The following is a 17,235-nucleotide window of genomic DNA, read 5'->3' on the forward strand; positions in this document are numbered from 1 at the left end:
GGTACAAGTGTTTCTAATTTTATTTTATTTTATTTTATTTTATTTTATTTTATTTTATTTTATTTTATTTTATTTTATTTTATTTTATTATTTTTTTAATATACTTCATTTTATGTTTTTTCATGTGTTGTTATTTCATGTCATTTCTGTTTCTCACTCTTTTTCAGAGCCAACGCTCACAATCCTTAACACAAGCCCACGTGTAGCCAGGAGCAGGCTGATGCATTCTTCAGTTTAGCTTGAAACAACAGCCCTTGCAGGCTGGCAAAGGCAAGTCCCAGAGCTGCAGAGAGCAGCAGCAGGAATAGAGGCCAAGCTTTCCCTGGTTCCTGAAGAGGGAGAACCTTGAGAATGAGGCGCGGGACTGACGGTGCACAAAAGAAGAGGTATGTGGTACTGTGGGGTCTTTTGCAAAGCATCACATGTAGCGATGACAAGCAGATGTTTTGCCTTGCGCACCTTGTTTGGCTGCTGTGCTTCTTGGGCAGGGTGCACGAGAAGCGCTCTGGTCCCTGCCAGGCGCTGGTGTTGCCCGCAGGGAGAGGTGCCGAGTGGCAGCTGCGAATCCTTCCTGTTCCTGGCAGGACACCAGTGGCTGCTCCAAAGCACCGGGTCCCCATGCAACATCTCTGCATGCTGTTTCCTACATCTACTTTCTTTGTCTGGAACTTGTTTGGGTTTTGCCTGTTTCTTTCTACCTTCTTTGGTGTTCTGTTTTTGTTGTTGATGTTGTTTCTATTGTTGTTGTTGTTTTGGTTTTGTTGGTTTCTTTTAAGTTGGTTTCATTTGGTTGGTTTAGGTCAGTTTCTATGAGTTGGTTTTGGTAGGCTTTTTGAGACTGGTTGTTTGACAGCGTGTGACGTTGTTGGTAGGTTGTGTGTTCATAGGTCACTGCAGGCTGGTTGTTTTAGGTTAAGGTTTGTGAAGCTTGGTTTAGGTTGGCGGTCTTAGATTGCTTGTTTCAGGTTTGATGGTTTAGCTTGGTTTGGGTTGGTTAGTTCAGGTGGGTTGGTTTAGGTTGTGTGATGTGATTTTCTTACCGCTGATCTATGTTGTTTGGCTTCGGAGGTTTATTTTTCTTGGTTTTGTTGGGTTCTTTGGTTGGTGCTGTTTTCTGCCGATTCTTTAGCACTGGTTGTGTTAGTTTGGTTTAGGTTTCTGGTTTTAGTAGCTTGGTTCAGTTTGTTGCGGTCGTTTGAGGTTGGTTGGAGGCAGGTTCTTTGAGGGTGGTTGTGAGAGGCTGTTTGCTGGAGGCTGGTGGGTTCAGGTTGCTTGATGTAGGTGATTTTTGGTTGAAAGTGTCTTCCGTTGGTTGTTGTAGGTGGCGTATGTGAAGCTGTTTTCGTTGAGGCCGTTTTCAGTACTTTGGTTTAGGTTTGTTTAGATGATTTGAAGTTGGTTGGTTGGTTGGTTATTTTAGGTTGTTTCTTTTCAGTAGGCAGTTTAGGTGGGTTGGTGGGTGTCTGTGTTTTCAGGTAGGTTGGTTTAGGCAGGTTTGGTTTGCATAGTTTAGGTTGCTTGAAGGGTTTCTGTTGAGGTTGGTTCAGGTGGTTTGGTTTAGGTTGCTTTAGTTACTTTTTGGTAGGTTGTTTTAGGCAGTGTTATTTCCGTTGCATGTTTTGAAGATGGGTTCCTTCAGGTTGGGGTGGTTTAGATTGGTTGTTGAGGGTGCTTTAGGTGGTTTGGTTAGATTGACATTGTGTTTTGTTGGTTTTAGGTTGTGTCTGGGTGATTTGGATGTGACTGCAATCTCGCTGGGACCTGTGTCCCGCAACTAATCACCAGGCTCGATTGGGCTGTTTCTGCTGTCTCAGCAGATGTCCCCTTCCTCCTTCCCTGCTCCCCGTGTTTCCCTGCCTTGCTCCAAGAGGACGACCTTCCCCGCTAGAGGCGAACCACTGCTAGGTCAAGGGGATACGGTAGCTGCGCTGTGCTTGAGAACCTGCAAACAAGCTCAGGGTCCATTAGCAGGAGAACCTGGGGTAGTCAAGCTTCCAAGACTGCAGACACATCCAAGTGAGACACGGCATGGCTTTTAGCTTGGTGATTGTAGGCTGGTTTCAGTGGTTCTGTTTAGCTTTGGGTTGTTTGCTTTAGGTCATTTTGGTCAGGTTATGTCATTTGGTTTCATATTTTTGAGGTTGGTTTAGATGGGTTGTTTTAGGTAGTTTTAGCCTTGATCAGATTGTTTTGAAGTTGTGTGAGATTGTTTAATGGTTGTTTTAGGTTAAGATTGGTTGGTTTCGGTGTGTTTAGCTTGTTTGGTTACAGGTTGCTTAAGGTTGGCTGAGAAATGCCGGTTTCTGTAGTTTTAGATTGTTTTAGGTAGGATTTTTTAGATCATTTGGTTTGGGTAGGTTTGTTTTAGGGGGTTTAGGATGGTTTCTTTTGTTTGGTGTAGGTTGGTTTAGGTAATTTGTTGTAGATTGTTTAAGGTTCTGCTTAGGTTGTTGGTGGCTGATTGAAGTATTTTAAGGCAGATTGGTTTAGGTTCTTTAAGGTTGTTTTCGGTGAGTTGTTCTATGCTGGTTTGGGTAGGCTGTTCTCACTAAGTTTAGGGCCACCTCATGGAACAGCAGGCACCCAGCCCAAATGGCCCAAAGAAGCCGTGGCAAGGGGCCGTGCTCAGCGCTGCAGAGGAAGGCAAAAAAACCCCCGGAGACGCTTGCTGTCCCACCTGGCGGGGAGAAAAAAAAGCCTTCCTCCCCCCAGCTGCAGGGCACGAGAGGCCATCTTCCTGGTGCTTGAGCAGCAGGCAGGAACCGAGCCAAAAGGGCCCAGAGGAGCTCTGCAAAGTGGTCATGCTCAATGCTGCAGAGGAAGGCAAAAAACCCCCGGGGACCAGGGCCAATCTGCCCCGGGGGAAAAAATTCCTTCCTGACCCCAGTGCTGGCGATCGGCTGTTCCCTGAGCATGTGAGCCAGACCTGGCTCCTTGTCCCACAGGCTGCTCACGCCTCCCAGGACCTGCCCAAGCCCTATCCTGTCCTCCCTTGAGCTGGAGCCATCTCCTGGACTTCCGAGAGTGCCCAAATGCCTCTGAGCTGACGGACCTTGGGGGCAAGACTCCTTCCTGTGCCTGGTGGGACACCAGTGGGTGTTCCAAGCACAGAAGAAATTCCCTTGGTCTCTCCACTGCTATCCAGCTCAAAAGGATTTCCATCCATGAGCTGAGCTTGGAAGGTGGCCCTGCCAGCAGATCACCTTGCAGTCGAGAACCTCCAGCAGCCTCATGCAAGCTCTTCCTCCCTCAGCCCCTGCCCTGTGATTCCACCAGCTCCTCAAGTGCTTCCTGTGGGATGTGTTGGGGCTGCCCCCGGGCCGGCTCTGGCAGTGGACACGGGACCCGGCTGCTCCTTTTGATCCTGCTCCGGGCATTGTGAGTGCTGCGTTGCCGGGTGCTGGCATTGTGACACGGGGGTGACAGAGCCAGGCGTGTGCAGCCCCGCCCACCCCAACTCCGCCCAGCACCCTTGGGAGGAAGCCTTTGGGGTGCTGGCCCCAAATCAGTCCCTGTCGTCTACAAGACAGGGGAGTAATCAGCCTAACCGTGTCCCTTTTTTGCCAAAACACAGTGTGGATTTGTTGCCAGTCCAGCCTTACTTCCAGTACTTCTTCCTACAGCCCTGTTACGAAGTCCCAAGCTCCATTCAATAGAGTCTGGTTAGGCACTGGCAAAAACAGTGTTAGTCCTATACCATGTCTGAATAAAAATTTGTCCCACACCATTTTCCCCTTGTAAAAGAAAGGAAAACTAATATCCAAAATATCCCCAAACGTATTAAAATGACCAGCCATACATCAGTAAAAAGAAATCAATAATTCCATAAAGAACACTGATAGTCAACAAAAAACAAAGGGACAATCCACCGGGTGCTGATCCAGTGCTCTTTCCCGTGCTGTACTCTTTGCATTTCTTTCATTAGTGGCTTCGTGGTTGTTCCTGTCGCCTGCGCGCGCTGACTGGCACAGTCACTGTCACTGCCCCCGCTGGCACTTCATCCCCCCCTGCTGCAGGATGACACACCAGCCCTGCAGCTCCGCAGCGAGTCAAGCCCAGCGTTGCATGTCCCTGCCCTGCTCACGGCGAAGGGCTCCTGTGCCCAGCCCAGCAGGGCAGCGGCATCAGGTGGTTGCAAAGGTTGCATTTCACTCCAGGAGCCGAGAGCCGAGTTGTTGGGAGTGCCCTGGGAACTCGGCTCGTTTGAGAGTCCAGCCTGCAGCCCCGGGACAGCAGCAGCTGTCCCTCCTCTGAGAGGTGGGGGCGTTTCTGGAGGGAGCGTCACCCTCCGAGGCAGAGGACAGAGCTTCGGAAGGCTCGGTGCTTCTGGACTCTGACCCGCCACAGAATGTGCAATGGCTGTAGAAGTGGAAATACCGATTTTCTAAAGAGTGCTGTAGTGTTAAGAATGCAAACCGTGTTTGAGGAGACAGTGCTTTTTTGGCTCCAAGCCACTTCTATGGGTGTTGAAGCGTTTCCAGAAATCCTTCTTGCAACAACCTTCTTGTGAGTTAATGAGAAAATAGGGTGGGAGAAAAATCAGCACATAAACCAGCTGTGACACACAGCACTGAAAAGTCTCCACCGGACACTCCACGCACAAGAAAAAGCCCCATGTAAGGGTGGGCTGGCACAGCGGGGCCACCGGGCTGTCGGCAGCGGTTGTAGCGGCGGCAGCTCCAGGAAGCTGCCCGGCCGGAGAAGAAGGGACAGGGGGCGGGAAGAGTTTTCCCTCCAAGTCTCTCTCGGGAGCAGCCAAACCGCGGGACTCCCGCTCGTTCCCGCCTTTGCCGGAACACGGGGCGGGGCCGAGGAGCGACGGCTCTGCCATCCGCTCGTCGGGGCTGCTGGGCCGGTCTTTGCGGGAGGCGGTAGCGATTGGTCGGGTCTGTGTCCAGCATGGCGGCCAAGGCGAGCAGCAGCCCCTCTCAGCTGCTGCTGCTGCTGCTGCTGCTGCCGCTCGGTAACCGGCGCCGCGACGCTTCCGCGCTGTCCCGGTGCCCGGGCGGGGCTGCGCTGGGGTCCGTCTTGTGCCCGGCGGGCGGGCGGGGAGGGCGAGGCCGCTCGTGGGCACGCGTGGGTGGCGCGGCCGGCGCCGCCGCTTGGCGGGCAGCTGGAGCGGGGGCAGCGGGTGTGCCCGCCGGGTCCGGCGGTGTCGGCCGGTACGGGAAAATCCCGTAGAAGATGTTTCAGACTTGTGAGTATTATTTCTGCTTGTTGTTGATGTTTAATCTTTTGTTTGCTGGGGCAAAACTTGCTGTAAGATCTGTGAGCAAAACGTGGTTTTGGAATATTTGCCAGCTGAGTGGGGTCTCCCTTGGACTTCATCTCTAGGGGGTGATGGGTTCAGGGCAGCCGTGCCCTTCTCCCCCCCTGCCGCCTCTCCCCTTCTCCCCCCCTCCCGCCTCTCCCCTTCTCCCCCCCTCCCGCCTCTCCCCTTCTCCCCCCCTCCCGCCTCTCCCCTTCTCCCCCCCTCCCGCCTCTCCCCTTCTCCCCCCCTCCCGCCTCTCCCCTTCTCCCCCCCTCCCGCCTCTCCCCTTCTCCCCCCCTCCCGCCTCTCCCCTTCTCCCCCCCTCCCGCCTCTCCCCTTCTCCCCCCCTCCCGCCTCTCCCCTTCTCCCCCCCTCCCGCCTCTCCCCTTCTCCCCCCCTCCCGCCTCTCCCCTTCTCCCCCCCTCCCGCCTCTCCCCTTCTCCCCCCTTCTCCCGTCTCCAAAACACTTTCAAGGACACAAAACACAAGGGATACAAGTGTTTATTTTAATTTTATTTTCTCTTCTTGAAGGCTGGTTAGTTGGTTGCACTTCTTTAGCCTTCCTTAGCTTAGTTCTACGCTGTTCTAGCTAAGTGTAGGGCCGCCTCGTGGAGCAGCAGGCACCCAGCCCAAATGGCCCAAAGAAGCCGTGGCAAGGGGCCGTGCTCAGCGCTGCAGAGGAAGGCAAAAAACCCCCGGAGACGCTTGCTGTCCCACCTGGGGGAAAAAAAGCCTTCCTCCCCCCAGCTGCAGGGCACGAGAGCCCATCTTCCTGGTGCTTGAGCAGCAGGCAGGAACCGAGCCAAAAGGGCCCAGAGGAGCTCTGCAAAGTGGTCATGCTCCATGCTGCAGAGGAAGGCAAAAAACCCCCGGGGACCAGGGCCAATCTGCCCCGGGGGAAAATTCCTTCCTGACCCCAGTGCTGGCGATCGGCTGTTCCCTGAGCATGTGAGCCAGACCTGGCTCCTTGTCCCACAGGCTGCTCACGCCTCCCAGGACCTGCCCAAGCCCTCCCCTATCCTACCCTACCCTACCCTATCCTATCCTAGCCTAGCCTACCTTGAACTGGAGCCCTCTCCCGGCCTCGGGAGAGTGCCCAAACGCCTCCAGCGCTGTCCTCGGGTCTGCGGCGCTGTCCCCCGCTGTCTGGTGGCTCCCGAGGACTCCCGGTGTTCTGGGGCTGCCGAGCAGAAGATGGCAGCGAGTCTCCTCGCCTCTTCCCCAGGCCCCAGGGCAGAGGAGATGCCCCGGCATGAGGGCCGGGGGTGCGGGCTGGGAAGCCGGGCTCACCTGTGGCTCCAGAGCGGCTGCTGGTCCGGCCCATCCCCGGAGGTGGCTAGCGGCGGCTGCGGGGGCGGCGCCGCTTGCGGCCAGGCGCCTGTTTGGGGGCTCTGGGAGAGCCCCCGGCCGTCCTGCGGCGCTTCGGGCACCACGGCGCCGCAGGCAGTCCGGCCGTGCTGCTGGAGGGCCCCTGCAGCCCCGCCTGAGGCGGATCCACCTCCATCGCCTCCTCCTCCTCCTGCCGAGGCGGATCCACCTCCATGGGCTCCGCCTCTTCCCGGGGTGGGTCAACCTCCATTGGCTCCTCCTGCCTGTGGGCGGTGTTGCTGCTCCGGACAGGCAGCCGCCGTTGTTTGGGCGGCGGAGCCATCCCGGGGGGTCCCTGAGCCTCCTCTTCCTTCTTCTGGTCTCTCCGGCGCTGTTGTCTGCGGCCTCTTCACTCGGAGCCACGTCGCGGCTGGCACAGCTGGGCTCCAACTGCCATCACAGGGGCTCGTGGCGGCCCCAACGGACGCTGCGGTGGCCGGCATGGCGGCCCCAGGGCCACGAGGCCCCATTGCGGGGCCATTTTGCTCTGCAGTCCTGTCAGTGCTTGGATTTGGTTTGCCTCTGGCGGAACGGACTCCTTGGCCTTTTGTCTTAAGGAAAGAGCAACAGCTGCAGATCTTTGGACAATATGTTTTACCAGCACGACAAACCTGAGAGTTGGATTGCAGAATTCTACTCTGCTAAGGGATTCTGATATTTCTTTAGTGCCGTGGTGTTAGGAATGCAAAACGTGTTTGAAGAGACAGTGCTTTTTTGGCTCCAAGCCACTTCTATGGGTGTTGAAGCGTTTCCAGAAATCCTTCTTGCAACAACCCTCTTGTGAGTTCCAGACTTGTGAGTATTATTTCTGCTTGTTGTTGCTGTTTAATCTTTTGTTTGCTGAGGGAAAACTTGCTGTAAGATCTGTGAGCAAAACGTGTTTGCGTTTTTGGAATATTTGCCAGCTGAGTGGGGTCTCCCTTGGACTTCATCTCTAGGGGGTGATGGGTTCAGGGCAGCCGTGCCATAGAGTAGCAGTTGCACGACTGATACTTGTCATCGGGTTCCTAATCGGTAGCCTTTATTTTGCGTGGGTTGTGTGTTGAACTGCTCAGTAGTTAGTTTGGTTTGACATTTCCCGAAGGTCTAGGCAAAGATGAAAAAAAGGAGTGGACTTAAAGAGAAGTATGTATTATTTTGTCATGCCATGTTGCTGTTTGAAACCTGTGTTGATTATTGGTGATATTCAAGAAATTGCCGAGACTTAGAGGGCAAATCTTGATGTGCTGAGCACAAGAGTGCAATGGATCTGTTTGGTTGCCAGGTAGCTTTCTTGACGCATGTGGCCAGTTTATCGAGATTGCACTGCACGCCTGAGAGAGTGAGAAAGATCCCCTCCCTCCTTCAGTAATTACCGTGACGCTAATGGGATGAAATACTCTTATCCATCAGCCTGGATGTCAGTCCAGCTCTGTCCCATCTCTGCCCCCCTTCCTCGATACGTCACATCTGTGGGCAGAGCAGTCAGAATGTCCTTGGCTCTCAGACCAGAGCAATGAAAAACATTAGCTCTGTGCTGGGGTGTTATCTTGTGTTCTCAAACTAATTCCAAATAATGACTGTGCGATCCGTGAAAAAGAAAGGTTTCTAACTCCATGAAGAAAATGAGTTCACTTTCAGTGAAACCCGCACAATTTCAGGTATGGAGCCCTCAGGGCTCTGTCAGGGCTTTCTTTTCTCTTCTGCCTTCTCTTCCCTTCCCCCCTGCCGTTCCCCCTTCCCTCCCCCTTCCTTCACTCTTCCCTCACTCTTCCCTAAAAACCACTTTCCAGGACACAAAACGCAATGGGTACAAGTGTTTCTATTTTATTTTATTTTATTTTATTTTATTTTATTTTATTTTATTTTATTTTATTTTATTATTTTTTTAATATACTTCATTTTATGTTTTTTCATGTGTTGTTATTTCATGTCATTTCTGTTTCTCACTCTTTTTCAGAGCCAACGCTCACAATCCTTAACACAAGCCCACGTGTAGCCAGGAGCAGGCTGATGCATTCTTCAGTTTAGCTTGAAACAACAGCCCTTGCAGGCTGGCAAAGGCAAGTCCCAGAGCTGCAGAGAGCAGCATCAGGAATAGAGGCCAAGCTTTCCCTGGTTCCTGAAGAGGGAGAACCTTGAGAATGAGGCGCGGGACTGACGGTGCACAAAAGAAGAGGTATGTGGTACTGTGGGGTCTTTTGCAAAGCATCACATGTAGCGATGACAAGCAGATGTTTTGCCTTGCGCACCTTGTTTGGCTGCTGTGCTTCTTGGGCAGGGTGCACGAGAAGCGCTCTGGTCCCTGCCAGGCGCTGGTGTTGCCCGCAGGGAGAGGTGCCGAGTGGCAGCTGCGAATCCTTCCTGTTCCTGGCAGGACACCAGTGGCTGCTCCAAAGCACCGGGTCCCCATGCAACATCTCTGCATGCTGTTTCCTACATCTACCTTCTTTGTCTGTGACTTGTTTGGGTTTTGCCTGTTTCTTTCTACCTTCTTTGGTGTTCTGTTTTTGTTGTTGATGTTGTTTCTATTGTTGTTGTTGTTTTGGTTTTGTTGGTTTCTTTTAAGTTGGTTTCATTTGGTTGGTTTAGGTCAGTTTCTATGAGTTGGTTTTGGTAGGCTTTTTGAGACTGGTTGTTTGACAGCGTGTGACGTTGTTGGTAGGTTGTGTGTTCATAGGTCACTGCAGGCTGGTTGTTTTAGGTTAAGGTTTGTGAAGCTTGGTTTAGGTTGGCGGTCTTAGATTGCTTGTTTCAGGTTTGATGGTTTAGCTTGGTTTGGGTTGGTTAGTTCAGGTGGGTTGGTTTAGGTTGTGTGATGTGATTTTCTTACCGCTGATCTATGTTGTTTGGCTTCGGAGGTTTATTTTTCTTGGTTTTGTTGGGTTCTTTGGTTGGTGCTGTTTTCTGCCGATTCTTTAGCACTGGTTGTGTTAGTTTGGTTTAGGTTTCTGGTTTTAGTAGCTTGGTTCAGTTTGTTGCGGTCGTTTGAGGTTGGTTGGAGGCAGGTTCTTTGAGGGTGGTTGTGAGAGGCTGTTTGCTGGAGGCTGGTGGGTTCAGGTTGCTTGATGTAGGTGATTTTTGGTTGAAAGTGTCTTCCGTTGGTTGTTGTAGGTGGCGTATGTGAAGCTGTTTTCGTTGAGGCCGTTTTCAGTACTTTGGTTTAGGTTTGTTTAGATGATTTGAAGTTGGTTGGTTGGTTGGTTGGTTATTTTAGGTTGTTTCTTTTCAGTAGGCAGTTTAGGTGGGTTGGTGGGTGTCTGTGTTTTCAGGTAGGTTGGTTTAGGCAGGTTTGGTTTGCATAGTTTAGGTTGCTTGAAGGGTTTCTGTTGAGGTTGGTTCAGGTGGTTTGGTTTAGGTTGCTTTAGTTACTTTTTGGTAGGTTGTTTTAGGCAGTGTTATTTCCGTTGCATGTTTTGAAGATGGGTTCCTTCAGGTTGGGGTGGTTTAGATTGGTTGTTGAGGGTGCTTTAGGTGGTTTGGTTAGATTGACATTGTGTTTTGTTGGTTTTAGGTTGTGTCTGGGTGATTTGGATGTGACTGCAATCTCGCTGGGACCTGTGTCCCGCAACTAATCACCAGGCTCGATTGGGCTGTTTCTGCTGTCTCAGCAGATGTCCCCTTCCTCCTTCCCTGCTCCCCGTGTTTCCCTGCCTTGCTCCAAGAGGACGACCTTCCCCGCTAGAGGCGAACCACTGCTAGGTCAAGGGGATACGGTAGCTGCGCTGTGCTTGAGAACCTGCAAACAAGCTCAGGGTCCATTAGCAGGAGAACCTGGGGTAGTCAAGCTTCCAAGACTGCAGACACATCCAAGTGAGACACGGCATGGCTTTTAGCTTGGTGATTGTAGGCTGGTTTCAGTGGTTCTGTTTAGCTTTGGGTTGTTTGCTTTAGGTCATTTTGGTCAGGTTATGTCATTTGGTTTCATATTTTTGAGGTTGGTTTAGATGGGTTGTTTTAGGTAGTTTTAGCCTTGATCAGATTGTTTTGAAGTTGTGTGAGATTGTTTAATGGTTGTTTTAGGTTAAGATTGGTTGGTTTCGGTGTGTTTAGCTTGTTTGGTTACAGGTTGCTTAAGGTTGGCTGAGAAATGCCGGTTTCTGTAGTTTTAGATTGTTTTAGGTAGGATTTTTTAGATCATTTGGTTTGGGTAGGTTTGTTTTAGGGGGTTTAGGATGGTTTCTTTTGTTTGGTGTAGGTTGGTTTAGGTAATTTGTTGTAGATTGTTTAAGGTTCTGCTTAGGTTGTTGGTGGCTGATTGAAGTATTTTAAGGCAGATTGGTTTAGGTTCTTTAAGGTTGTTTTCGGTGAGTTGTTCTATGCTGGTTTGGGTAGGCTGTTCTCACTAAGTTTAGGGCCATCTCGTGGAGCAGCAGGCACCCAGCCCAAATGGCCCAAAGAAGCCGTGGCAAGGGGCCGTGCTCAGCGCTGCAGAGGAAGGCAAAAAAACCCCTGGAGACGCTTGCTGTCCCACCTGGCGGGGAGAAAAAAAAGCCTTCCTCCCCCCAGCTGCAGGGCACGAGAGGCCATCTTCCTGGTGCTTGAGCAGCAGGCAGGAACCGAGCCAAAAGGGCCCAGAGGAGCTCTGCAAAGTGGTCATGCTCCATGCTGCAGAGGAAGGCAAAAAACCCCCGGGGACCAGGGCCAATCTGCCCCGGGGGAAAAAATTCCTTCCTGACCCCAGTGCTGGCGATCGGCTGTTCCCTGAGCATGTGAGCCAGACCTGGCTCCTTGTCCCACAGGCTGCTCACGCCTCCCAGGACCTGCCCAAGCCCTATCCTGTCCTCCCTTGAGCTGGAGCCATCTCCTGGACTTCCGAGAGTGCCCAAATGCCTCTGAGCTGACGGACCTTGGGGGCAAGACTCCTTCCTGTGCCTGGTGGGACACCAGTGGGTGTTCCAAGCACAGAAGAAATTCCCTTGGTCTCTCCACTGCTATCCAGCTCAAAAGGATTTCCATCCATGAGCTGAGCTTGGAAGGTGGCCCTGCCAGCAGATCACCTTGCAGTCGAGAACCTCCAGCAGCCTCATGCAAGCTCTTCCTCCCTCAGCCCCTGCCCTGTGATTCCACCAGCTCCTCAAGTGCTTCCTGTGGGATGTGTTGGGGCTGCCCCCGGGCCGGCTCTGGCAGTGGACACGGGACCCGGCTGCTCCTTTTGATCCTGCTCCGGGCATTGTGAGTGCTGCGTTGCCGGGTGCTGGCATTGTGACACGGGGGTGACAGAGCCAGGCGTGTGCAGCCCCGCCCACCCCAACTCCGCCCAGCACCCTTGGGAGGAAGCCTTTGGGGTGCTGGCCCCAAATCAGTCCCTGTCGTCTACAAGACAGGGGAGTAATCAGCCTAACCGTGTCCCTTTTTTGCCAAAACACAGTGTGGATTTGTTGCCAGTCCAGCCTTACTTCCAGTACTTCTTCCTACAGCCCTGTTACGAAGTCCCAAGCTCCATTCAATAGAGTCTGGTTAGGCACTGGCAAAAACAGTGTTAGTCCTATACCATGTCTGAATAAAAATTTGTCCCACACCATTTTCCCCTTGTAAAAGAAAGGAAAACTAATATCCAAAATATCCCCAAACGTATTAAAATGACCAGCCATACATCAGTAAAAAGAAATCAATAATTCCATAAAGAACACTGATAGTCAACAAAAAACAAAGGGACAATCCACCGGGTGCTGATCCAGTGCTCTTTCCCGTGCTGTACTCTTTGCATTTCTTTCATTAGTGGCTTCGTGGTTGTTCCTGTCGCCTGCGCGCGCTGACTGGCACAGTCACTGTCACTGCCCCCGCTGGCACTTCATCCCCCCCTGCTGCAGGATGACACACCAGCCCTGCAGCTCCGCAGCGAGTCAAGCCCAGCGTTGCATGTCCCTGCCCTGCTCACGGCGAAGGGGCTCCTGTGCCCAGCCCAGCAGGGCAGCGGCATCAGGTGGTTGCAAAGGTTGCATTTCACTCCAGGAGCCGAGAGCCGAGTTGTTGGGAGTGCCCTGGGAACTCGGCTCGTTTGAGAGTCCAGCCTGCAGCCCCGGGACAGCAGCAGCTGTCCCTCCTCTGAGAGGTGGGGGCGTTTCTGGAGGGAGCGTCACCCTCCGAGGCAGAGGACAGAGCTTAGGAAGGCTCGGTGCTTCTGGACTCTGACCCGCCACAGAATGTGCAATGGCTGTAGAAGTGGAAATACCGATTTTCTAAAGAGTGCTGTAGTGTTAAGAATGCAAACCGTGTTTGAGGAGACAGTGCTTTTTTGGCTCCAAGCCACTTCTATGGGTGTTGAAGCGTTTCCAGAAATCCTTCTTGCAACAACCTTCTTGTGAGTTAATGAGAAAATAGGGTGGGAGAAAAATCAGCACATAAACCAGCTGTGACACACAGCACTGAAAAGTCTCCACCGGACACTCCACGCACAAGAAAAAGCCCCACGTAAGGGTGGGCTGGCACAGCGGGGCCACCGGGCTGTCGGCAGCGGTTGTAGCGGCGGCAGCTCCAGGAAGCTGCCCGGCCGGAGAAGAAGGGACAGGGGGCGGGAAGAGTTTTCCCTCCAAGTCTCTCTCGGGAGCAGCCAAACCGCGGGACTCCCGCTCGTTCCCGCCTTTGCCGGAACACGGGGCGGGGCCGAGGAGCGACGGCTCTGCCATCCGCTCGTCGGGGCTGCTGGGCCGGTCTTTGCGGGAGGCGGTAGCGATTGGTCGGGTCTGTGTCCAGCATGGCGGCCAAGGCGAGCAGCAGCCCCTCTCAGCTGCTGCTGCTGCTGCTGCTGCTGCCGCTCGGTAACCGGCGCCGCGACGCTTCCGCGCTGTCCCGGTGCCCGGGCGGGGCTGCGCTGGGGTCCGTCTTGTGCCCGGCGGGCGGGCGGGGAGGGCGAGGCCGCTCGTGGGCACGCGTGGGTGGCGCGGCCGGCGCCGCCGCTTGGCGGGCAGCTGGAGCAGGGGCAGCGGGTGTGCCCGCCGGGTCCGGCGGTGTCGGCCGGTACGGGAAAATCCCGTAGAAGATGTTTCAGACTTGTGAGTATTATTTCTGCTTGTTGTTGCTGTTTAATCTTTTGTTTGCGGAGGCAAAACTTGCTGTAAGATCTGTGAGCAAAACGTGGTTTTGGAATATTTGCCAGCTGAGTGGTGTCTCCCTTGGACTTCATCTCTAGGGGGTGATGGGTTCAGGGCAGCCGTGCCCTTCTCCCCCCCTCCCGCCTCTCCCCCCCTCCCGCCTCTCCCCTTCTCCCCCCCTCCCGTCTCCAAAACACTTTCAAGGACACAAAACACAAGGGATACAAGTGTTTATTTTAATTTTATTTTCTCTTCTTGAAGGCTGGTTAGTTGGTTGCACTTCTTTAGCCTTCCTTAGCTTAGTTCTACGCTGTTCTAGCTAAGTGTAGGGCCGCCTCGTGGAGCAGCAGGCACCCAGCCCAAATGGCCCAAAGAAGCCGTGGCAAGGGGCCGTGCTCAGCGCTGCAGAGGAAGGCAAAAAACCCCCGGAGACGCTTGCTGTCCCACCTGGGGGAAAAAAAGCCTTCCTCCCCCCAGCTGCAGGGCACGAGAGCCCATCTTCCTGGTGCTTGAGCAGCAGGCAGGAACCGAGCCAAAAGGGCCCAGAGGAGCTCTGCAAAGTGGTCATGCTCCATGCTGCAGAGGAAGGCAAAAAACCCCCGGGGACCAGGGCCAATCTGCCCCGGGGGAAAATTCCTTCCTGACCCCAGTGCTGGCGATCGGCTGTTCCCTGAGCATGTGAGCCAGACCTGGCTCCTTGTCCCACAGGCTGCTCACGCCTCCCAGGACCTGCCCAAGCCCTCCCCTATCCTACCCTACCCTAGCCTATCCTAGCCTAGCCTACCTTGAACTGGAGCCCTCTCCCGGCCTCGGGAGAGTGCCCAAACGCCTCCAGCGCTGTCCTCGGGTCTGCGGCGCTGTCCCCCGCTGTCTGGTGGCTCCCGAGGACTCCCGGTGTTCTGGGGCTGCCGAGCAGAAGATGGCAGCGAGTCTCCTCGCCTCTTCCCCAGGCCCCAGGGCAGAGGAGATGCCCCGGCATGAGGGCCGGGGGTGCGGGCTGGGAAGCCGGGCTCACCTGTGGCTCCAGAGCGGCTGCTGGTCCGGCCCATCCCCGGAGGTGGCTAGCGGCGGCTGCGGGGGCGGCGCCGCTTGCGGCCAGGCGCCTGTTTGGGGGCTCTGGGAGAGCCCCCGGCCGTCCTGCGGCGCTTCGGGCACCACGGCGCCGCAGGCAGTCCGGCCGTGCTGCTGGAGGGCCCCTGCAGCCCCGCCTGAGGCGGATCCACCTCCATCGCCTCCTCCTCCTCCTGCCGAGGCGGATCCACCTCCATGGGCTCCGCCTCTTCCCGGGGTGGGTCAACCTCCATTGGCTCCTCCTGCCTGTGGGCGGTGTTGCTGCTCCGGACAGGCAGCCGCCGTTGTTTGGGCGGCGGAGCCATCCCGGGGGGTCCCTGAGCCTCCTCTTCCTTCTTCTGGTCTCTCCGGCGCTGTTGTCTGCGGCCTCTTCACTCGGAGCCACGTCGCGGCTGGCACAGCTGGGCTCCAACTGCCATCACAGGGGCTCGTGGCGGCCCCAACGGACGCTGCGGTGGCCGGCATGGCGGCCCCAGGGCCACGAGGCCCCATTGCGGGGCCATTTTGCTCTGCAGTCCTGTCAGTGCTTGGATTTGGTTTGCCTCTGGCGGAACGGACTCCTTGGCCTTTTGTCTTAAGGAAAGAGCAACAGCTGCAGATCTTTGGACAATATGCTTTACCAGCACGACAAACCTGAGAGTTGGATTGCAGAATTCTACTCTGCTAAGGGATTCTGATATTTCTTTAGTGCCGTGGTGTTAGGAATGCAAAACGTGTTTGAAGAGACAGTGCTTTTTTGGCTCCAAGCCACTTCTATGGGTGTTGAAGCGTTTCCAGAAATCCTTCTTGCAACAACCCTCTTGTGAGTTCCAGACTTGTGAGTATTATTTCTGCTTGTTGTTGCTGTTTAATCTTTTGTTTGCTGAGGGAAAACTTGCTGTAAGATCTGTGAGCAAAACGTGTTTGCGTTTTTGGAATATTTGCCAGCTGAGTGGGGTCTCCCTTGGACTTCATCTCTAGGGGGTGATGGGTTCAGGGCAGCCGTGCCATAGAGTAGCAGTTGCACGACTGATACTTGTCATCGGGTTCCTAATCGGTAGCCTTTATTTTGCGTGGGTTGTGTGTTGAACTGCTCAGTAGTTAGTTTGGTTTGACATTTCCCGAAGGTCTAGGCAAAGATGAAAAAAAGGAGTGGACTTAAAGAGAAGTATGTATTATTTTGTCATGCCATGTTGCTGTTTGAAACCTGTGTTGATTATTGGTGATATTCAAGAAATTGCCGAGACTTAGAGGGCAAATCTTGATGTGCTGAGCACAAGAGTGCAATGGATCTGTTTGGTTGCCAGGTAGCTTTCTTGACGCATGTGGCCAGTTTATCGAGATTGCACTGCACGCCTGAGAGAGTGAGAAAGATCCCCTCCCTCCTTCAGTAATTACCGTGACGCTAATGGGATGAAATACTCTTATCCATCAGCCTGGATGTCAGTCCAGCTCTGTCCCATCTCTGCCCCCCTTCCTCGATACGTCACATCTGTGGGCAGAGCAGTCAGAATGTCCTTGGCTCTCAGACCAGAGCAATGAAAAACATTAGCTCTGTGCTGGGGTGTTATCTTGTGTTCTCAAACTAATTCCAAATAATGACTGTGCGATCCGTGAAAAAGAAAGGTTTCTAACTCCATGAAGAAAATGAGTTCACTTTCAGTGAAACCCGCACAATTTCAGGTATGGAGCCCTCAGGGCTCTGTCAGGGCTTTCTTTTCTCTTCTGCCTTCTCTTCCCTTCCCCCCTGCCGTTCCCCCTTCCCTCCCCCTTCCTTCACTCTTCCCTCACTCTTCCCTCAAAACCACTTTCCAGGACACAAAACGCAATGGGTACAAGTGTTTCTATTTTATTTTATTTTATTTTATTTTATTTTATTTTATTTTATTTTATTTTATTTTATTTTATTTTATTATTTTTTTAATATACTTCATTTTATGTTTTTTCATGTGTTGTTATTTCATGTCATTTCTGTTTCTCACTCTTTTTCAGAGCCAACGCTCACAATCCTTAACACAAGCCCATGTGTAGCCAGGAGCAGGCTGATGCATTCTTCAGTTTAGCTTGAAACAACAGCCCTTGCAGGCTGGCAAAGGCAAGTCCCAGAGCTGCAGAGAGCAGCAGCAGGAATAGAGGCCAAGCTTTCCCTGGTTCCTGAAGAGGGAGAACCTTGAGAATGAGGCGCGGGACTGACGGTGCACAAAAGAAGAGGTATGTGGTACTGTGGGGTCTTTTGCAAAGCATCACATGTAGCGATGACAAGCAGATGTTTTGCCTTGCGCACCTTGTTTGGCTGCTGTGCTTCTTGGGCAGGGTGCACGAGAAGCGCTCTGGTCCCTGCCAGGCGCTGGTGTTGCCCGCAGGGAGAGGTGCCGAGTGGCAGCTGCGAATCCTTCCTGTTCCTGGCAGGACACCAGTGGCTGCTCCAAAGCACCGGGTCCCCATGCAACATCTCTGCATGCTGTTTCCTACATCTACTTTCTTTGTCTGTGACTTGTTTGGGTTTTGCCTGTTTCTTTCTACCTTCTTTGGTGTTCTGTTTTTGTTGTTGAT

General features: G+C 53.3%; 2 long non-coding RNA genes across 2 annotated transcripts; both read right to left on the reverse strand.

Annotated features, from left to right (window-relative positions):
• Positions 1-5,743: 5,743 nt before the first annotated feature.
• LOC309452291 lies at positions 5,744-6,780 on the reverse strand. The gene is made up of 2 exons (XR_014186522.1): positions 6,542-6,780; positions 5,744-6,431 (listed from the first exon to the last, which is right to left on the reverse strand). It is a non-coding gene; the product is annotated as an uncharacterized lncRNA (long non-coding RNA).
• Positions 6,781-13,854: 7,074 nt separating this feature from the next.
• On the reverse strand, positions 13,855-14,871 carry LOC309452294. The gene is made up of 2 exons (XR_014186525.1): positions 14,648-14,871; positions 13,855-14,537 (listed from the first exon to the last, which is right to left on the reverse strand). It is a non-coding gene; the product is annotated as an uncharacterized lncRNA (long non-coding RNA).
• Positions 14,872-17,235: the final 2,364 nt, after the last annotated feature.

The sequence above is a fragment of the Streptopelia decaocto genome (genome assembly GCF_964273445.1).
Source record: "Streptopelia decaocto genome assembly, contig: HAP1_SCAFFOLD_854, whole genome shotgun sequence".
Classification (NCBI taxonomy): domain Eukaryota; kingdom Metazoa; phylum Chordata; class Aves; order Columbiformes; family Columbidae; genus Streptopelia; species Streptopelia decaocto.